The sequence below is a fragment of the Apium graveolens genome, chromosome 5 (assembly GCF_009905375.1).
Source record: "Apium graveolens cultivar Ventura chromosome 5, ASM990537v1, whole genome shotgun sequence".
NCBI classification, from domain to species: Eukaryota; Viridiplantae; Streptophyta; class Magnoliopsida; order Apiales; family Apiaceae; genus Apium; species Apium graveolens.
The window spans coordinates 211849895-211873634 of NC_133651.1; the positions used below are offsets into that span (position 1 = coordinate 211849895).

Genomic DNA, 23740 nt, shown 5'->3' on the forward strand with positions numbered 1-23740 from the left:
GCAGATCAAAGCATTATTCAGAAAGAAGCTTGATTCAAAAATTGAAGAACCTTTGCAACTGCTACACATGGATTTGTTTGGACCAGTCAATGTGTTGTCCATCTCAAGGAAAAGATTTTGCCTAGTAATTGTAAATGATTTCTCAAAGTTCTCTTGGACATATTTCCTAAAGTCTAAAGATGAGGCTAGTGAGATCATCATCAATCACATAAGGCAAGTCAATAATCATCCTGATTTCAAAGTTAGAAGAATCAGGAGTGACAATGGAACTGAGTTCAAGAATTCTGTCATGAGAGCATTTTGTGAAGAAAATGGGATTTTGCATGAGTTTTCAGAAGCAAGAACTCCACAACAAAATGGAGTAGTAGAAACGAAGAACGGATCACTTACTGAAGCTGCATGGACAATGCTTGAAGAGTCTAAGTTACCAACATATTTCTGGGCTGAAGCTGTAAATACTGCATGCTACACTCAGAATATTTCTCTGGCTAATCAAGCAAAATGCATGACTCCCTATCAATTGTTCAAGAACATGAAGCCAACTCTAAATTTTCTTCATGTCTTTGGCTTCAAATGTTATATCTTAAGAAATCAAACTGATCAGAATGGGAAGTTTGATGCTAAAGCAGATGAAGGAATTTTTGTTGGATATGTTGTTGGTAAAGCATATAGAATCTAAAATCTAAGAACCTACATTGTTGTGGAATCAATACATGTTGTGTTTGATGATAAAAAGATTGAAGGATTGCAAGATGGAGATTACCAGGAGAGCCTCAAATTTGACAATGTGGAGATGGTTAGTGATGACAGTGATGATGAAAGTGATCAAGAAACAGTATCAAAGGATAATGCAGAAAAATCCACTACCAATGAAGCACAAAATTCAACATCTGTCGAGTTGCATAATGTTTCATCCGTCGGGAGACAATCTACTTTATCCGTCGGGAGACAACCAGCTTCATCCGTCGGTACTCAAAATTCACCATCCGTCGGGTCATTAAAAGAAGATGGAGGTCAGAATAGATCACTTACAGAAAGTTCCCCTTTCTCAAATCAAAGATCCATTAACTCGGGGGGAGTTTCTAATAATCTAAACTCAATCACACATCAAGGCAACAATGAGGCCTATTCATCTAGAGCTAATCTACCTCAACACAGGAAATGGACAAAGGATCATCCCTTTGATCTCATCATTGGTGATGTATCTTCTAGAGTTTAAACAAGGAGAGCAACTCAAGAAGAATGTCTATACAGCAGCTTTCTTTCTAAGGAAGAACCAAAGAAGGTAGAAGAAGCTTTGCTGGATCCTGATTGGATTTTAGCTATGCAGGAGGAGCTAAACCAATTTGAGAGAAATAAGGTATGGAAGCTGGTGCCCAAGCCTAAAGGAAAGAATCCAATAGACACCAAATGGGTATTTAGAAACAAGATGGATGAAAATGGCATAGTAGTCAGGAACAAAGCTAGATTGGTTGCTAAGGGCTATTGTCAACAAGAAGGAATAGATTTTGATGAAATATTTGCTCCTGTAGTAAGACTTGAAGCCATCAGAATCTTCTTAGCCTATGCAGCCCATGCCAAGTTCAAAGTCTATCAAATGGATGTCAAAAGTGCCTTTCTGAATGGAGATTTGGAGGAGGAAGTCTATGTCAGTCAGCCTCCTGGTTTTGAAGATCCAAATTTTCCAGAATATGTTTACTATCTTTTGAAAGCACTTTATGGACTGAAGCAAGCACCTAGAGCCTGGTATGACACTTTGTCAAAGTTTCTTTTAGAGAATCACTTCACTAGAGGTACTGTAGAAAAAACTCTTTTCTTTATAAATGTTAATGGCTCTAGTATACTTGTTCAAATTTATGTAGATGACATTATTTTTGGCTCTACAGATGAAAAAATTTGCAAAAAGTTTGCCAAATTGATGTAAAGTAAGTATGAAATGAGTATGATGGGAGAACTAACTTACTTTCTTGGTTTGCAAGTTAAGCAAGTTAGTGATGGAATATTCATTAGTCAAACTAAATACATTTATGATCTTTTAAAGAAGTTTGATCTAATGGATTGCACATCTGCAAAAACTCTCATGGCCACTGCAACTAAGCTTGAATTAAACACTACTAAAGAGTCTGTGGATATTTCAAGTTATAGGGGCATGGTTGGCTCACTTCTGTACTTAACAGCTAGTAGGCTAGATATAATGTTTGCTACATATTTATGTGCTAGATTTCAGGCTGATCCTAGAGAATCTCACTTAGTAGCTATTAAGAGAATTTTCAGATATCTCAAGGGAACACCAAAACTTGGCATTTGGTACCCTAGAGATTCTGGTTTTGATCTAACTGGTTATTCAGATACATATTATGCAGGTTGTAGAATTGATAGAAAAATTACAACAGGAACCTGTCAGTTTCTAGGAAACAAGCTTGTGTCCTGGTTCCGTAAAAAGAAAAATTCAGTTTCTACTTCTACAGCTGAAGCTGAATATATTGCTGCTGGCGGTTGCTGTGCACAGATTTTGTGGATGAAAAACCAATTGCTAGACTATGGTTTGCAAGTTAAAGGATTCCCATTTTCTGTGATAACACAAGTGCAATTGCCATCACTGAAAATCCAGTACAACATTCAAGGACAAAGCACATAGACATCAAGTACCACTTCATAAGGGAACATGTAATGAATGGTACTGCGGAACTACATTTTGTTCCAAGTGAAAAGCAGCTTGCAAATATATTTACCAAGCCATTGGATGAATCTACCTTTTCAAGGTTGGTAAGTGAGTTGCGTATGCTAAATTACTCTTGAATATTTATAGATTGTTTGCAAGTTGTAATGCAGCCAGAAATTTAATTGATTTTTCAGTCATGGATGAAATTTTGGCTAAGTCAAAATTTACATCTCGACGGACGATCACTATCCATCGAGTTTGATCATCCGTCATTATACTATTTGTTAATAAAATCAATTACTTTTCTGGAATATTTTATGACTCGACGGATAACTGATTTCTCCTCATCCGTCGAATTGTCTTATTCTTAGCCGTTGATTCTCTGAACATTATCCATCGAGTATACTTACAGTTTGTAAGCATAACACGACAGATAATTGATGGAATTTTTACAGTTTTTTTTTAACGGCTACTTTGGGCAATTCTTATCGGTTACTTTATTTTACTTTATTATTTTTGACAGTTATTTTTGAGATAGTATAAAAGATTAATTCATTTTCATTACTTTTCTTTTATCATTCTCAGATCATCTGCTCTAATTTCTTTCTTTCTCAAAAGCACTTACTCTCTCTCTGCAAGTTTTTACTCTCTAACAATGGCACATGTCATCAAGATAATGTCTCAAAGTGGATTTATTTATGAGAAGAACAACTTCACTGCTCTTGTGAACAAGGGGATTCAACAGTCTGGTGACTACCACAAGATGATGGATTTTGTGAAGAACTGCAAACTTAACTATGCCATGTTGGAATCACCCACCATCTACTGTGAGGTTATTGAAGAGATGTGGACAACTGCTACATACAACTCAGCTGATAAGACTATCACTTTCACTATTAAAGGTAAGGAATTTTGTGTTAATAGTGACATTGTTAAAGCATGTTTCAAGATTCCTGATAATACTGTAACTTCACCACACACAGACACTAACATGCTTAACTCCATGAACTATGCACTCTCTACTTCAAAATTAAGTGAAATTAGGAGGTTGGGTCTTAGAAAGGAATGGAGTTATCTGTGTGATGTAGTTACCAAGATCTTTTCTGGTAAAATCAGTAATTTTGATTCTATCAATATCTCTATGCTTAACATGCTTTACATGCTTGTTACTGATAAATTTTTCAACTTTAGTGATCTTATCATAATTGAGTTGGGGTTTAAGTTAGGGGAGTTAAATAAGAGGGATAAAAATATTTATTATGCTAGATTTTTAATGATGATTGCTAACCACCTCTCTGAGGATATTGTGCTTGAGAACCCAACCAACAAATTAGATTGTTGGGTTCAAGAGAGAAGGATTATTGCAGATTTGAACAGGGCAAACCATCACAAAGAGGTGTCGCTCTTCTATTTTCCTGTTATGGAGGCACCTCAGGTAAGTGAGGTAAGTTTAGTTGTCCCTACTCTTCCAGCCTCAAAAATTTCTTTGCCTTATAGTGTAGCTCTGGCAACTGTGTTAATGACCCAACAGTTGCCTCCCCAAGCTACCAAACCATCAAAAATTTCTAAATCCAAGTCAAAGAAAGCCCCCTCTGGTATCTCTCAAAAGATGCCAGTTGCAAAATCCACCAAACCAAAAGAGGGGAGTGTGAAGGTGGGTAAGAAAGGTGAGGGATAGAGTGAACATCAAAGAAACCCTAAGGATAAGGTTGGAGAGGTGAGTGTTTCCCAGCCTAGCCACACTGCAGTTTTACAACAAACTACAGTGCTTAATAAGGACATAAGCTCATTGTTAGTTGCATCCTCCCAAAAGGATGTGACTATTGAACAAAGCTCTCAGCCAAGAGCACAGGCCAAAAGGGTAAGGGACACAAGCTCACCTCCAACCTATACTAGAAAGAAGAAACCAAAAACCCTTGGGGATACACAGGGGTCACATAATGTGCAAACTAGTGCTGAAGACACAGTCCCTGCACCTTTTCAAAGTCAGTTTGATGTAGCTCCAATAAATATGGAGTCACAGCCAAAATCTTTAGTTATAGAAGCACCTCAAACACCAAATTCTCCCACAAACTCTCTGGATGTGGATATGATCAACACATCAATTCCTGATTCCCCTTCTTTAACTCTATTGGGGAAGCCAAAATCTAGTGCAAGGGAGCATCATCTTTTGGATGATTTGTTGGCTCACTTGCCAATTCATTTAGGAACTGTTGAGACATCTGTGCCAAAATTCTCATCAATCTGCACAGAGTCCACAATAGTTTCCACTCCAAACACATTCATTTCTACTCACTCGATGGATACTGCTCATCCGTCGAGTAGTGATTGTATCTCGATGGATAAGCTTAACAGCAGTTTTCGGTCAGATAGTCAAACTGTTAACCCGACGGATATCCCTTATATGTCGAGTGTCTCTGCACAGCTTCAAATTTCATCAATTATCTCAAGTGCAGAAGATTTAGTGGTAGTACAATCACTCCTAGGATTGAGGGAAGGGAGTGAACTGAGTGAGAGTCTGGGTTGCTCCCAGGAAAAAGGAGAGGAAAAGAGTGAAAATATGCAATCCAGTTCTTCAGGATTGGCAAAAGAGAGTGTGAGGAGTCCCACCTTAGATTCTGAAGGTAAGGGTGTGAGGGGGTTGAGCCAAGGTGAGACCTTGATGCAAAAAAAGAGAGAAAATGAGAGAAAAGCAGGTACTGAAGATATAAGGGTGAATGTTATTGTAAGTGAGTTAATGAATGTCCAGGATGCAGATAGGGAGGGACTATCTCAACAAACTCAAGCTGTTATAGATTCCACCTCCTTAGATGCTGAGACATTTATTCACCCTGTTCCATCCTACCAACTTCTAGCTGGACAGGGCAATGACAATGCAGAAAGGATGCTAAACTTGGTGTGCACCACACAGTCTATGTAAAGAGCTAAGGATGTCATCACAGCTTTGCCTTCAACAGCTGGTGATGTTGATTATGAGACTGGTGGTTCAGAAGAATTCATTGAAGGTGAAGGTGGAGGTAGTGAAGAAGAGCCATTGGACATAGGGGGAGAAGTAGGCCCTAGTTCCAGATCAGGTATGCCATCTTGGACATTTTCAAAGCAGTGTGATGAACACTATTTCAAGACAACCCTGATTCAACTTATAAATCAGACACATTCTGCTCTTCAAACCACAACAAATGCCAGCACCAAGAAGCTCCTTCAAGCACATCTTGCTTCTCTGTAACTACAACAAATCCAAGGTTTTCAACATGCTCAAGATGTCAACACTATCAAAGGTGATATTGATGAGATGAAAAAGGCCATTTCTGACAAGATGGACTCTAAACTTCCAGAAGCTACAATGCTTGACATTAAGAGACAACTTAGGAAAAATTCTGATCTTGCCACAAAGATGATGCCTTGGATACAAGAATGACAGCAATGGAAGCATCTCTTATAGCAATTCATCTATACCAAGCTCAACAAACAGACTTGCTTCAGAAACTGGGGGCTGCATAAACCTCTTCCTCTACTCAGCTTGATGATAACAAAAAGGGGGAGAAAGAGAGTTCTAGGAGTGAGGGGGAGCAAAAAGTACTCAATATTTAAGTTAGCAAAGTAATTGTGCCTACAATTACTATCTCAAAGTCACCAGCTAAGGACAGTATTGATCTGATAAAGGAAGCAGCAGCTACTTTGAAAGCAACTGAAAAGGAGCAGTTGAATCCAATCAACTGGGAGAAAATTGATGAGGATATTCAAAAGAAGTTTGGGCGAGCAAAGAAGCCAGAAAAGTCAGCCATTCATCACTCTCAAGTCAGGAAAATCTTTGTGAATGAAATGAGCATGAACTATTAGAAAGAGGACAGCCATCCTGCATCAAATCTCCAAAGGTTGAAGTACTTTTGAAGCCAAGGGTGAACTATCCAAAATCATCACTAAAGAACCCTTTGGATACAGTGTATGAGACACCAAAGCCTGATGAGAAGAAACTGTTATCAAGATCCATTGACTTCTACAAGGATCCAGCTGATTCAGCTTTGAAAAGGAGAATTGCTAAAGTTTTCAGGAATGGTAAAGAAATTTGTGTGGTGGTTGGACACCCTCAATTTGCTGAAGCAAAGAGAGAAGAAAAGGCAAGATTGAAGCAAGAAAAGAAGCAAGCTGCTCTAGATGCTAAAAAGGTTAAACAAAAGAAAGAGCAAGCTGCTATATTAGCCAAGCTACAAGCTGTGAAACCAACACAACAAATTCCTGCTCAGCCATCTGAAATCACTGAATTTCAAGATCCAAAGAAGCAAGTTGAACCACAACAGAAGAAATCTCACAGATGCAACGAATTGGTCAAAAGAACCAAAAGGAAATTTGAACTTTGTTGGTAAGGAATTGGAGGATCAGTTTCCCAAGGAATCCATTCCAACTACAACTCAAGCATCAAAACCCTCAGTGGTATTTGAAGACATTAAGGTGGTGGATCCTAACAGGAACATTCATGGTGAACCTATTGTGCTTAAGGACGAACCAATAGACTGGGAAAGTCTACCAATTCCTGACTTCAATTTGCCAATCCTTAACAAGCCAAAGAGAATAAAGTCAAGAGCAGTCAAGAAAGTGAAGTTGTCACCTCTCAAATCCAAATCTCTAACCAAAGTTCAATCCAAAGTCAACAAGGGAGATTATATGTACTTATGTGACATCACAGAATTCTCTGATCTAAACCTCTATCTAGATGAACTGGAAGAAGTTAGAGGGATTGATGCCTACAGGAATCTACCTGAAAGGTTAGTTTTAAAGTACAAGGGAGGAAAGGAGATTCAATGGCCACTTCACAGGATCCTTCAAGAAAGCCAATTTGTGCTGATAAAGGTTTATTCATCATTCAAGAAGAACTTTGGATTCAATGTAACTGCAAGAAGACTTGTTCTAAAGAAGATTAAAGAACTGAGGAGTATTAGAGCTAAAGATGCACTCCCAAAGACTCTAACTATTCCTTACACAGGGAGTAGAGTGCATCTAAGGCCCTACTGGCTGATGGAGTTCATGGATGACAAAGGAGTTAGAAGATTTTTCAGATTAGAAGACCAATTGAGCATCTCTAGCAATGAGACTCTTTTGGAAATGCAAGAAAAGCTAAATCTCTCAGAATCTGATGAACTGGAATTCCACAGACAGCTCCAAAATCAGATAGAAGAAAACAACAGAAAGCTTGGAAAGAGATCCAGATCTTCAAGGAATTAGATTAATCTGCTCAGGCTAGAGGAGCACCTTGAAAATGACTATGAGCTAATCTTTGTGCATTTTGTTATTTGAAGCACTTTACAGTTTTATCTACTTACTTTTAAACTTGTATTTTTAGGGTGTTTTGTTATCATCAAGTTTCTCTTAATTTATGGCTACAATTCCAGTAGACATAAATTGGGGGAGATTGTTGTGGATATGTTGTGAACTTGATGATTTCATTAACAAAACACCTTAGTCGATTTTACTTAGTGAAAAATGTAGCACTCGATGGATAAGGAATATAGTCACGCCGGATGACTCAATATAGTCCCGACGGATGATGATTTATTATCCATCGAGTGAGTAGCTGGTGTAATAATGAGTCTGTAGCACATTTCTGCATACACCTTGTTTAGATTCTATAGTAGCACTCAAGTCATGTTGACTTTAATTAGATATACAGAATAGGTTGATTAATTGTACACAGATGATGTCTTGTAATTCTGCATAAATGAAATGAAGTCAAGTGCCAGATAGCTACCCGACGGATAAACAACAATACCACTCGATGGATGATCAACAAGGCAACCCGACGGATAATCAATTCAAACATCTCTTGACAGTGACAACACAGTCACATGCGTCGAGTGTATGCAAAAGGAATGTGGAAGCCTATTCAACTGGGTGTTAGAGAACAAAGAAGCATTGCCATTTCCATGCTATTATGAAGATATTCAAAGATGCTGGAATAGAGTAATGAAGCAGCATAGTATTAGACTTGATAGGTTTTGTTTTATTATCTTGTCTTATTACTTTGTAATCTTGGTGATATATAAACCAAGAAGTAGCAAATAGAACAACAAGAACAAGACTAATAACATTATCTCAGAGAAACAATTGTAAGTTGCATCCTTAGCATTTCTCTGTAAACTTAGTTGTTCATATTTGTAAGCAGTTGTGAGCTAATCTTGCTACATAGAGTTCTCTTCATATAATATATATCTCTGGTGGATACATTCAAATCAACCAGAAAGTTTTTATAGACTTGTGTTTTTAATTACTTGTGTTTTGATTTTACTAACTTCTTATTCCGCATTTTGTAAATCAAATACTTATATATTATTAAGATAGAACATTTTATATTTTTTGAAAAAGGTTCAAGAATTCCATTCAACCCCCCTTCTGTAATTCTTGTTGCATTGTTAGGGACTAACAGCTGCCTAATTCAGGTTTTAGAGAACAAAGAAGCATTTCCATGCTAAACTGAAGATATTCAAAGATGTTGGAAAGAGAAGTGTAGCAGCATGAAATTAAACTAGAATTAGTTTATCTTATTTACTTGTCTTTTTATCATGTAACTTGGTGATATATAAACCAAGGGTGGCAAGTTGAATAACATCCAAGTAAGTAAGCAATTACCAGAGGAATAGATAAGGCAAAATCTGTAAAGAATTTCTCTGTTCTTATTGTTCAACTTGTAAGCAGCTGTGTACACTTTGTAACACAGAGTTCTCTACTTAATATATATCTCTGGTACAAAAGTTCAATCCACCGGAAAGTTTTTAAATACTTGTATTAAATGCTTTGTGTTTTGATTTCTATTTGACTTTCATTCCGCACTATTGCAAAAGCAAACATAGTTATTTATTTATAGAAGAACTGTTCTTGAAATCTAAAAAGAAGCCAGAATTCCATTCAACCCCCCCTTCTGTAATTCTTATTTAGATTGTTTGGGAATAACATAGGCCATACCTAACAGTCTAACTCAAATCTATATGGGTCGAACACTCTCGCAATATATATACCCAAATACCCTTTTTTCCTAACTTATCTCAGGGACTAGATCATGTAGCTCTGATACCAACTTGTGATGCCCTCAATCTCGGGGTTAGGAAATGAGGACCCACACACCATCAAACTAATAATAATATCATATATAATAAACCCCAATTAAATACTAACAGGATCTAAACAGGATTAAGTTTGAGATAAGATTACAACTACCAACCAGATTATATATATTACAACCCAAAATAAAAATAAATTCAAATTCACTCAATTTCGATAATCCATTGTATCTGATCCAACTTATACATTCCTTCCAACTAATATGCTTGCTCACACACACTGCTACCTGCTCTGGCATCTGGAAACCTACGATACGGTAGGGACCTCCAGGAACGCTCTTGCGAGTGGTGCGCCTAAGTCTGGCCATCTTCTTTCTTAACTTCCATGGTTAGATCAAAGCAAATATATGAGCAAACAAGCTCAGCAAGTAACTATATAAATAGTTCTATAATTGAATAACATTAGCAATAGCAGTAAATGAGGCATTCTACTTTTAAATTTTCTAGGTGGCAAATCTCTATCTTTGACTATGCAAAGGTTATGAAGAAAGGTTTGGGCTTTCAAGAATCAAGGCTCAGGATAGGGTGAAAGCCGACATTCATCATAAATCATTAGCAGGACTTTAAAGGTGTTTCTCAACAGAAGGAAACAATCAATCAAACTTTGAAACTTATCATTAACGTCAAGTGACAGGGTTTACAACATTACAACCAAAACAAAGACTCGAGTTGTTCCATTTCATTATATTTCATTTTTAAAGAAAAAGGAGCAAAATGCTCAAAGAATATAAACATTTTCTTCTTTATAGAATATAAAGGAACCCTTGATTGGAATATCTATATTTTAAATATAAAACGGGTGATCAGCCCGTACTGACCTCCATCTAATTGTTATGGTACCGATGGCATAATAGCATTATATTGGACTAGCCCCGCTAGCCTCTTACATGACTAGACTAGTCCCACTAGCCTCTTATGTCTTTATCCAATCCCTTAGGAATTCGTTTGGAAAACCTTTGTGTTGGAAGAAGGAAAAGAGTTGACTAAATTCATTTTAACATTATCAAAAATGTGAAATCATTTGGACCCATTCAAGTCGAAAATCATTCTTAAGTTCAATTTAAGATTTCAAGGGAAGTGAACGAATCAAACGTAACAGGGATCAATACTAAGGAACTGGATCAAATGATAAACAGGGTGTACTAGTTCCAAGTTAGAATAGTTTCAAAGATCAATACATGACAGGGTTCACAGGTTATCGAGGGATCCAAATTAATCAATACAATATGTAAGGGAATTCATAAAGGTTCTCTTAGGGTTTACGAGATCATGAGATAAGAAATGGAATAATAAGGTAATCAGGGTACGAATCAACAGGGCTACCATAAAGGGTCGAATAGGGTTTGATATCAAGTTGTCACAAGAAACCATATCAGGGTTTCTCAAAATCAATAACAGGTATATCACAATTGCAATAAAAAGTCAATACTTTATCATGGCATCAATAATTTCCTCTCTAGTATCAATTTCACAAGAGATGGCAGAGTTACTTGCCTTAAATTGCTTTCCTGCTTGACGGGTACTGAGCTACTGCCACCTAAATATCCTTACCTTTCCTAGCCTGAATGCCTCCGCTATCCGATCTACAATCCAAAATAAAACCCCTAATTAGCAACTTAATCCACTCCAGTCATTTCTCAGAACGTCTAACGATTTCCCCAAATCGCAATATTACTTAATTTATGTACTCAAGTATAATCACATAACACATAATACGATATACTCATACACCCTTAATATCATAACTATACTTAACATTTAGCAATTCATCATTAAATCAAATATTGCGACACGAAAACACTATATCTCCTTTTTGGCTTACCAAAATTCGACCCAAAACAAAGTATACCAAGTAAATCTTTTTGAATAATCGACATACAAGTAACAAAACCAACATGCAACTTCAAGAACCATATATCACCTAACAACCATCATCATGCAAGTTCAAGAATCAAGCATAAACTTTAATTCAAGCCAAGAACCATTCATTCGAGTCATCTTCTTCAAAGCCGAACCTCATCATCAAATTTTAAAACCAAAAAAATAGGGCTAAACCAAGGAATTCAACATGCAATCACTGAACGGTATCAAGCATACTTTCTAGATTAAATCTAAACAAATCATCAACACATAATTGAACTTAAGTATGTCATAACAAATCAACCAAATAATTCGATCCATTTTCTTTTTATACTAAAGCACCCTTTGGCTTTTCAACCAAAACCACATGCATTCACTCAAAATTAACATGCAACTTCAATTATAATCCTAGTTTCAGTTATAAATCAAAACTTATAACAACTTTATAAATCAAGCTTATCATACAACTCAAACCAAAATTTTCTTTATATAAACCAAAAGTTATATTCGGGTTTTCCAAAAATAGAGACATGCACCCATTGAAATGCATTTTTTAGAATATATTGAACTCAGACTAGCATCACCGTTCACCACCGGTTCACCGGAGTTCATCATCGGTGGCGGCAAGGGTTCGGGGTTGCCAATAATCGGCCCCCAACTCGAAAACCTCACCAATTTTACCAACTAAATCACAACCACTAACATGAAAGCATCAATTAAGCTTAAATTCATAGAAATCAAACTCAAACTTCAAGTTAATCAAGAACCCGAATGGGTTTCTTCTTCCCAACAAAAAAATACACACATGCAACCATATATAGACATATATAGGGTATAAGAAAGGTATATCATAGACTTGTGTTTGATTTTCATCCAAGATCCATGAAGAATCAAGAGAGGAAGATAGAGTTCGAAGAGAGAGAGAGAGGAGAGAAAGAAATAGTAAGTGAGTGGAGGCCGGCCAAAAAAGAAAGAAAAAAACTGTAATATATAAGTGATGATGTCAAAGATCACTGGAGATAACAATATCATTAGTGTCTATGATCAAAGTATGAAGCAAGCCAAATGGACATCTGATATGAGGAGGAGATTAATGAACTGTTATTTTTAGTAATCAGTTAAGCTTGGGGCCAACCCTAAGTAAGTTGTATTGTTATCTTAATTTGTATTTTGTAGTTGTAACACTTAAAGTTTGTAAAAATGTAAAGGAGTAGACTGGAGTCTTTTTCCTGAAACAATATCATGTCTAAGGATTCTATCTGGAACAAGATCAAGAAGATCATGCCTCAGAAGAATTTTAAAGATGCTTGGAGTTGAATACATCTGTTTGGAGAAAAATACTCTAAGTCAAGATCTCTACAAGTCACAGATTTAATGTTATAGAGAAGTCATTCGAGAACTCCAGAATGGCTTATCGAGAAGTCAGGATAGCTACAAAAGAACTCAGGAAGATATCGACAAGCCAAATTGAAGAACTGAATATTGGAGATATCGACAAATCATTCCTTTAATAGAGAACTCGGAGTTATCAACAAGTCTACATTCAGTAGAGAACTTTGAGTTATCGATAAGTCAAGTTCCACTAGAGAACTCAAAGATATCGATAAGTCAAAATTCACTAGAGAACTCTGAGATATCGAAAAGGTAAATTTGACTAAAGAACTCTGAGATATTGACAAGTCAAGAAGTCACTAGAGAACTAAAAGTTATCGATAAGTCAAAGTGAAGATGTGAAGACTAGAGATCTCGACAAGCGTAAAATCTCTTATAGAGAACTGAAGACCTCTACAATCCAAACTAAATATAGAGTATTAGAGATCTCGATAAGCCAATATACTTATCGAGATGTTAAGTGTTCTATAAACCTAAACTGGAGATCTCGAAGTACAATCTCAAAGTACAAGATTGCAGATCAGTTCAATATCCAAGATAAACAATCAACAAATAATCCAACAGCTGGATTGACAAGTCTACAAAATGCAGCTTGAAGAATGTGCAAGATCAATGGCAAAGATTAACTAATAGAGGAAGATTAAAGTGAACACGGGATGCTAAAGATATGTTAAGCCAGAAATGGAAGATCTGATTTTCTATAAATAGAAATGACAAGTGACAGTTTAGAAAAGCTAACAGCATATCTTATTACACAATGTGTAAACCAGCAGTTAACTGAGTTATAAAGTTAACACTGGTCCTTAGTCAGTTGTAAAAATTTAGATCAAATTTCTTGTAACACTCTCAAGGAGAAGCTAACCTCTTTATCAACAAAGAGCCTAGAAATTTTGTAGCAAAACTATCTTAATTTTAATATAAAATTAAGTGAGTTTTGAATATCTGTGTTTTTTATATTTTTGAAAGTTTAAATTCTACATGAACACATTTCACTACAAGAATTAATTTACTTTGTTCAACCATAAACATTCAAGAAAAGCTCAAAAACAGTAAAAACACATTCAACCCCCCCCCCCCTCTGTGTGTTATTCATTTCCTAACAAGTGGTATCAGAGCAAAATCTGAAAGTAAACAGATTTAAGATCTTGGAAGAATGAATACATAGAAATTCAGTAGCATTAAAATTCCTACCTTTGACAAAGCTAACTACACCCTTTGGAAAAAGAAAATGATATTGTTCATCAAGATGGCCAATCCACTCTACATTCATATCCTCAAGGATGGATCCTTCATCCCTACAGTTAGAATTGAGGAATCTACAAATAGAGACAGGATTATCCCAGCTCTTTATACTCCAAAAGATTCTGCTAAGTATACTGATCCTGAAAAAGAGAAAGTTTCCCTGGATAGCAGTTTACAATTAATGTTAATTGAGTCACTTGACAATGTAATGTATAACAACATTGTCAACTATGACACTTCCAAGCAAATATGGGAAAAGATTGAGATACTCTGTGAGGGAACTGAGGAAGTTAGATCTAATCAAAGAAGGATACCGATTTCACAGTATGAAGGTTTCATGGCTAAGCCAAAGGAAAGCATTACTAATGTGGTTGAAAGATTCAATAAGTTGATAAATGACTTGCAACTTCATGACAAATACTATGAAGCTGAAGAAGTGAATTTAAAGTTCTTGCTTACTCTTCCTGATCATTTAGAATAGAAAATCTCAGCAATCAGGGAAGGGAGAGACTTGAGTAGAATAACACTGGAACTTCTATATAGAATTCTCAAAACATATGAACTAGAGATGATTCAAAAACAATCATTGAGATCAGGTCAAGGACATGTTGTGGATGGCTCAAGTGCTTTAATTATAAATGAAGGTCAAACATCCAATGATAAACCAAGATCTCAAACTCCAGCTGCCTCAACAAGTGAGCAAAGAATAAATGATTCACAGGAACAAGTCATTCTGGAACTGAAAAGAGATGAGTTCTATACTCTTAAAGAATTGGATGAGCTAGATCAGTCAATGGCCTATTTGGCTTGGAAATTCTCTAATATTAGAGTAAAGAAGCCAAGATACTTCAAGAATAAAGGACAGTCTTTCAACAAAGACAGTAGCTGGAAGGAAAAAGGAAAGTACAATTCTGATAGCAAGAATGGCTACAAAACTGGATTTGTTGACAGATCTAAGATAAGGTGCTTCAATTGTGATGAACTGGGCCACTTTGCTACAGAATGTAGGAAATCCAAGAAGGCAACAAAAGATAAGGCTTATCTTGAACTTGAAGGAAAGTACGAAGCTCTTCTGAAAAAATAGCAAAGCAAAGCTTATATTGCAGAAGGTAAAAGTTGGGATTACTATGAAATTGATGAAGATGAAGAACTTGGAAACTATGCACTCATGGCCATGGAGCAAGGAGAATCATCCTCATCTAAATCACAGGTACCAACTCTTACCACCACTGATTTAAATGTGAATCAATATAAGGAAACTGTTAAGAAGATGAGCACAGTAATGTTTCACATCCACACAAGCATGGTTGCTGCTAATGAAGAAGTTAGCAGATTAACAAAGTTGAATGAGAAGCTTGAGAATAAAAAACAAGGAACTAAATTGTTGATAATGGAGCTTGAAGCTTTGAAATAAGAAAATGGTTATCTGAAGAACAAGCTCAAGTGTGCAAATGAGATTGAGATTATGCTAAGGGAAAAACTGGAGAAAAATGAAGTAAAGTTGAAGTCTTTCAATAATTTATCTGAATTGATTGGTCAGTATCATGAGAAAATCAAACCATGTGCAAACATTGTTATTGGTCTTCATTATAATTCTTTGAACAGCAAAAAGAAGAACATAAGTGTAACACCCCAGTCCTACATCGAGGAGATTTGGGACTTATGTTCAGTTTATAGGGCAAAGTACTACTACTATATGCACTAACAAATCATGATCTTTTGGGGGCCTGTGGTGGGTTTGTCGTAACCCCAGTTGGCTGCACTCGGGACAGTATGCTTCGACTTATTTCGGACTCGGAATCGGGACTTGACCTGGTTTTCAAAAAAGGCTCGGGATTTTACCCGGGTTATCACATATGGTATCAGAGCTGACTCTCGAAAGCTTGATGCATCAAGTTACCGGAGGTAGGGACACGAAGGCTGGTGGTATTATCCCACAATGGCAAGAGGTCCGGAGGTGGTGACACGAAGCCAGTCGGTATTATCCCACAATGGCCAGAGAGGTACGATCTTGGTCCTATGCCTGACAAGGACGTCAGGAGTTTAAGTGGGGGAGTTTGTAACACCCAGTCCCACATCGAGGAGATTTGGGACTTCTGTTCAGTTTATAAGGCTAAGTACTACTATTATGTGCACCAACAAATCATGATCTTTTGGGGGCCTGTGGTGGGTTTGTCGTAACCCAAGCTGGCTGCACTCGGGATAGTATGCTTCGACTTATTTTGGAATCGGAATCGGGACTTGACCCGGTTTTCGAAAAAGGCTCGGGATTTGACCCGGGTTGTCACAATAAGGGACAAAGAGAAAGCAACAGAGAATGAAAATGTTCCAGCAATGCTGAAAAAGGTTGGGTCACCTATGTTCAAGGCTTGTGAAGTAGACTTCAGTAAAGAAAAATTAATTATCAAGCAAGAAATTACAGATGAGGATAATGAAAAGAAAAATGCAAACTCAACTTAATTTTTTTCTGTGGCTGAAAAAAATCTCATGGACAATCAAAGCACCAAGAATCCTATCAAAGGAATAAAAATTGAAGATACAAGAAAGAAGAAGAAAAATAGAAATGGGAAAAAAGGGACAAACAAAATCAATGATCTAGCTTATGTTGTAGATGCTCCTGGAAAGAAGTGTGAAAAATGTGGCTCTACAAATCATCTAACTCACCTTTGTAAAAAGGTTGTTAGCAAGCCAACTGAAGGAGCTTGCAAGTACAATGAAGCAGATTTAAATGATCCCTGCTCATTCTGTGATAAGTTTGACTGCATCCCTTACAACTTGAAAGTGATGAAGAGTTGTCACAAACTGAGAGTAGACCTTAAGGAAACAAAATTTGAGTCTACATCAGAAAGGGAAAATGCACAACAATCATTAAACTATATTTTATCTGAAACAACTCACTCTACTACTGTTAAATCAGTTAACAAGAAGAAAGCACCCAACACTGCTTTGGTCACTAAACATACCTGAATCTCATTGTGTGTAGGGAAAAGTGAAGAAAGTCATATGGATCATTGACAGTGGATGTTCCAGATATATGACAGGTGATAAGGCCCTGCTATCACAGTTTGAGGAGAAAGCTGGCCCATTGGTGACCTTTGGAGACAACAGCAAAGGATTCACAATGGGATATGGCAAGATTGTTTCTGAAAATGTTGTCATTGATGATGTAGCACTAGTAGCTGGTCTTAAGGTGAATCTTCTCAGTGTTAGACAATATACAGAGAGAGGCTTCAAAGTTTTATTCAACAAAGAAGAATGCACTTTTATCAGCAAGAGAACTGGTGAAGTTGCTCTGAAAGGAGCAAGGAAAGGAAGCTTGTTTGTTGCAGACTTGGACTCAACAAATAAGGATGGTATTTGCTGCTTCTACACTAAGGCATCAGAGGAACAAAGCAAGCTATGGCATAAGAAGCTGTCTCACCTGAATTTCAAGGCAATTAACACCTTAGTCAAAAAGGGGTTAGTAAGAGACATGCCCAAACTGGAATTCTCTCAAGTTGAAGTTTGTGAAGCTTGTCAGAAAGGAAAAATGAAAAGATCTAGTCACAAGTCAAAAACTGTGAATTCTATAAGTGCACCCTTGCAACTTATTCACATGGACTTATTTGGGCCAATGAATGTCTTATCAATTTCAAGGAACAAATATGCATTTGTGATGGTGGATGATTTCTCAAGATACACTTGGGAAGAGTTCATGTACTCTAAAGATAAACTCCACACATCATAATTGAGCACATAAGAAGATAGAAAAACAGGCTGAAGATTACAATTGTGTGAAAAGATTGAGAAGTGATAATAGAACAGAATTCAGAAATGCTACATTAAGTGAATTCTGCAAAGACAAAAGCATTGTTCAAGAATTCTCAGCTGCCAGGACACCTCAACAAAATGGAGTTTGAGAGAAAGAATCAAACATTGGCTGAAGCTGCCAGGACAATATTACAAGATGCCAAGTTGCCAACAAGTTTCTGGGAAGAGGTTGTTAACACTGCATGTTATACTCGGAACAGATATCCCATTAACAAGGCACATGGCAAGTCACCATACTCAATCATGTCTAAGAGAAAGCCTACTGTAAAGCATCTTCATGTGTTTGGAAGCAAGTGTTACATTTTGAAAGACAACTCTGAATATGTGGGAAAATTTGACTCAAAGGTTTTTGAAGCAATTTTTCTGGGATATTCACTGGAAAGATCAGCCTACAAAGTTTATGTGATTAATCAAAAGAAGATTATGGAGAGCACAGATGTGATTTTTGACGATGACAAATGTCCAGGCTTGAAATGCCTTGATGATAATGAAGTTAAAGCCCTGGCATTTGAAAACCTCAACATTGATAGTGACTCTGATGGAGAAGATGAAGTTGATTCCCAACAGTCACTAAATGAAGAGACTACACAACAGGAAAATCATGAAAATGGAAACTTATCTCAAACACCTGAATTTGAGAACATAAGATAGGAGTCACACTAGAGATGCAATTATTGGTGATCCTACTGCTGGTGTGAGGACTAGAAGTGCAACTGCTAATGAGTGCCTACATGCATGTTTTCTGTCTCAAGTAGAACCTAAGAAAATTGATGAAGCTCTTCTGGATCCTGAATGGATATCTGCCATGCAGGAAGAACTGAATCCGTTTGGAAGAAGCAAAGTCTGGAAATTAGTTCATGCACCAAAGAATAGAAGTATTATTGGAACAAAATGGGTGTTCAGGAATAAAATGGATGAAAATGGTATAGTTACCAAAAACAAAGCAAGGTTGGTTGCAAAAGGCTACTCACAAGAAGAAGGAATTGATTATGATGAAACTTTTGCTCCAGTTGCAAGACTTGAAGTCATAAGAATTTTCCTAGCATTTGTTGCACATTCTAACTTCAAAGTATATCAAATGGATGTCAAAAGTGCCTTTCTGAATGGTGAGCTAGAAGAAGAAGTTTATGTACAACAGCCTCCTGACTTTGAGGATCAAAAATTTCCAAATTTTGTGTACAAGTTACTCAAGGCTCTATATGGACTAAAACAGGCACCTAGAGCTTGGTATGATACACTATCAGATTTCCTACTGAAGCATGGTTTTACTAGAGGAACCATAGACAAGACTCTCTTCTACAAGAAACATGGTGAAGATATGATCGTAGTTCAAATTTATGTGGATGATATCATCTTTGGTTTTACTAATGAGAAGCTTTGCCAGAGATTCTCCAAGCTTATGCAAAGTGAGTACGAAATGAGTATGATGGGGGAACTGAGTTACTTCCTTGGACTTCAAGTTAATCAAAATAAGTGATGGTATCTTCATCAGCCAAACTAAATATGTCAAGGATCTATTAAAAAAGTTTGGAATGGTTGATTGTTCACCTGCATCTACACCTATATCTACTGCAACAAAGTTGGCTGAAGATAAGAAGGCAAGAGTGTAGATATTTTAAGCTATAGAGGGATGATTGGATCATTCCTTTATTTAACAGCAAGTAGACCAGACATCATGTTTGCAACATGTCTATGTGCAAGATTTCAAGCCAATCCAAAAGAATCACATTTATTGGCTATAAAAAGGATTTTCAGATACTTGAAGGGAACTCCAAACTAGGGATTATGGTATCTTAAGGGAACTGATTTTAAAGCTGTTGGTTACTATTTAGTGGCATTTATGACACTTTATTGTGCTCTAATAAGCTTTGAATTGGTGTATTTGTACTCAAGTTGTTATGTGTTTAATGTGTTTTCTAGTGTTTTTGCATTTCAGGCACTATTCAGGTAATCAGTTGAATTAACATTATTTTGGTGCTAATTTGGTGTCCAGGTGGTGTTGGAATAAAAGCTCATAGAAAGCCGGCTCGAAGCAGCAAGTTTTAAGAAGAAATCTGAGTTTTTCCCAGAAGGATGGTGCGCCCGCGCTGTGATAGCGCGTGCCCGCGCCGGGGTTCCAGAAATGCAGTGCGCCCGCGCTGTGATAGCGCACGGTCGCGCCGAGGCCGAATTTTAGAATCCTGTTTCTATTACAATTCTAAAAGGAAAGCTTCCAGATTGTTGAGGGCTGCTATATATATTCATATTAGGTCGTTTTTTAGAGATAACAAGTCAGAGACGGACCAGAGCGCAAGGAGAAGACGGCAAGAGACGTTTAGCACAATTCAACAAAGGCGAAGACGATCTAGTTTATTCTTGTGAATCTTTATTTTGAGTTGTAATTTGCATGCTTGTTTCTTCTTTTACTGAACCTATACTCTTGTTTGTACTTGGTTTTATTTATTCATATAAAGACTATGTTTGTTATATCATGTTTTTATTGGAACCCACGTTGATGATGAGTCCGATTATGGGCTAATCGTTATCGTGGGGTTCTAGGGATTTATTTATGGATTTCTTTAGTTAAATTGTTTGATGCCTTAGTATGTGGTGATTGTATGATATCCTAGTATTGGTTGTGCGTATTTGTCTTATAAGCGTCGCGAACCTATAAGATAGTGTGTTAATTCTTAATAAAGTGAAAGTGAATTTAAGGATTTAGAACTTGCCATGCTAGCATAGGTTCATGTATTTGTTATGCATGATTCGTAGGTAATTTTAACCATCTTACTTGCCCTATGTAATCAAAATAGATAACTTGTTCTTAAACCGTTATGTTGTCAAATTCTATAGACATATAGGGTCTCAATATAACTGGTGCCTATTTAGCTTCTATCTCTTTTGTGGATGTTTGGTAGAATGGTATTCGTGCAACGAAAGTTGGCGTTTATCAATTTCGTGTTATCTGATTAGTGTCATCACCATTGCATGCTAAGGTTAAGAATAATAAGACTATTGAATGAAGTATTTAATGAAGTTAGAATCCCATGTTTGTCATATATATCAATTTAGTCAATCCTATTCTCGTAGTTATAATTGTTAGCATAATTCTTAGTTATAAACAATCTCAATTTGTTATCATCTTAGCATTGGATAATAACCATACATTGTTGCTTAGGTGCATAAATTAGATAGTTAACCAATACAGTCTCTGTGGGAATGAACTAGAAAAGATTCTATACTACTTGTGAACTCGTATACTTGCGTGTATTATTAGCGCGTGTTTAGCGACTAACAAGTTTTTGGCGCCGCTGTTGGGGACTGCACTGTTAATTTATATTTTATGTGCTTTCCATCAGTGGTCGTTAAAGTTCATTAACTCGGACATTGTTACTTATTTGTTCCTTGTCTGGTTTCAGTTACTCTAGCGAGGGTGTATGCATACGTGTTCGCGTACTCGTAAGAGAACACTGTATAAAGCCGAGGAAGAACTCGTGGTAGTTCATAGGGAAGTTTTTGAGGAAGAAAAGAAGGTTGAAGAAGAAGAGAAAGTTGAAGAGCAATTATACTAGATATGGGTGATCAAGCAGAAAATCTGAAGGTTTTGATGGACTATTCTAAGCCTAAGATTAATGACATTCAATTTAGCATCATCAGACCAACCATCAGGGCTAACACTTTTGAGATCAAGTCAAGCACGATCCAGATGATACAGAACTCAGTTCAGTTTGGGGGTTCTCCTACTGAAAACCCCAACATGCACATCAGGGATTTCATCGAGATCTGCGACACTTTTAAATTCAATAATGTGACTGAATATGCTATCAAGCTATGACTCTTCCCATTTTCTATGAGGGACAAAGCTAAGTGTTGGTTACACTCTCTACCAGCAGGGTCTATCACTACTTGGGAAGATCTTGCTCAAAAGTTTCTCACTAAATTCTTCCCCATGGCGAAGACTGCAGCAATCAGGAATTCTCTTACCCAGTTCGCGCAGCAAACTGGAGAATCTCTGTGTGAGGCTTGGGATCGATATAAGGAGATGCTAAGGAAGTGCCACACCATGGCATGCCTGATTGGATGATTATTAACTGCTTCTATAATGGATTGGGTCCTACTTCTAGGCCCATGCTTGATGCAGCATCAGGAGGAGCCTTGTGGGCTAAGAGCTACGATGAAGCCTATGAACTTATTGAACTGATGGCTAATGAGTACCAGAATCCTTCCCAGAGACTGACTCAGGGGAAAGTAGCAGGAATTCTGGAGTTGGACACAGCAAGTGCTATCGCTGCCCAACTTAAGGCTTTGACAATGAAGATGGACACTTTGGCTAATTATGAAGTTAATCAAATCACTAGTATATGTGAGCTTTTTGATGGTGCCCATGAGACTGATCAGTGCGCAATTTCTAGTGAATGAGCTCAGTTCGTGAGCAACTTCCAGCGATCGCAGCAACCTGTGCCAGCCACCTATCATCATAACAACCGCAATCATCCTAATTTCAGTTGGAGCAACGCTCAGAATGCGGTTCAACAGCATTATCCAGCTAAGCAGTACAGCCCCCTGGTTTTCAGCAACCGCCGTATGCACCAAGATAACAACTTTAGCTGTAACCAGCGAATGAAAAATCTGAATTACAGGACTTGAAGCTTATGTGCAAGAGTCAAGTTATTTCTATCAAGACCTTGGAAAATCAAATTGGGCAAATTGCCAATGCCTTGCTAAATCGTCAACCTGGTACATTGCCTAGTGACACTAAAGTGCCAGGAAAGAAGGAAGCTAAGGAGCAGGTAAAGGCAATCACTTTGAGGTCTAGGAAGGTTGCGAATCCCGAACAAACTCAAGAGTTGACTGAAGAAGCTGGGGCTGACAAAGAAGGAAAGCATCAGGATGAAGAAGTGGAACCAAGGAAGACTATTGTTGAGCACACTCCGCTTGAGGGTAATACAGGGAAGAAACAGATCTATCCTCCACCGCCTTTTCCTAAGAGGATGTAGAAGAAAAAGCTGGACAAGTAATTTGAGAAGTTTCTGGAGGTGTTCAAGAAACTTCATATCAATATACCTTTCGATGAGGCTCTCGAGTAGATGTCTGGTTATGTAAGGTTTATGAAAGGTATTCTATCTCAGAAGGTGAAGCAAGATGATTTAGAGACTGTCGCTCTCAAGGAAGAATACAGTGCTGTGTTGCAGCAGAAGTTCCCTCCAAAACTTAAAGATCCAGGAAGCTTCACTATTCCATGTACTATTGGAAAAGTGTCTTTTGACAGATGCTTATGTGACTTGAAAGCTAGCATCAATCTGATGCCTTTGTCAATCTTCAAGCAGTTGGACTTACCTGATCCCAAACCAACTTATATGACTTTACAGTTGGGCGACCGTTCTATTACATATCCGCGAGGTATTGTGAAGGATGTCTTGGTCAAGGTTGATAAACTCATATTTTCTAGCTGATTTTGTAATTCTTGATTTCGAGGAGGATAAAAAGATTCCCATAATCTTGGGAAGACCTTTCTTGGCAACTGGCCGAACCTTGATCGATGTGTAGAAGGGTTAGCTTACAATGTGAGTGTTGGATCAGGATGTTACTTTTAATGTGCTCAACTGAATTACACTACTACGGAGAAAGAACTTTTGGCAATTGTCTACGGTTTTGAGAAATTTTGATCTTATCTACTTGGGACCAA

General features: G+C 37.2%; 1 non-coding gene across 1 annotated transcript; it reads right to left on the reverse strand.

Moving 5' to 3' along the window:
• Window positions 1-22018: 22018 nt before the first annotated feature.
• On the reverse strand, window positions 22019-22124 carry LOC141662433 (small nucleolar RNA R71). Its single transcript, XR_012550550.1, has one exon. It is a non-coding gene; the product is annotated as a small nucleolar RNA R71 (small nucleolar RNA).
• Between the last annotated feature and the right edge of the window lie 1616 nt (window positions 22125-23740).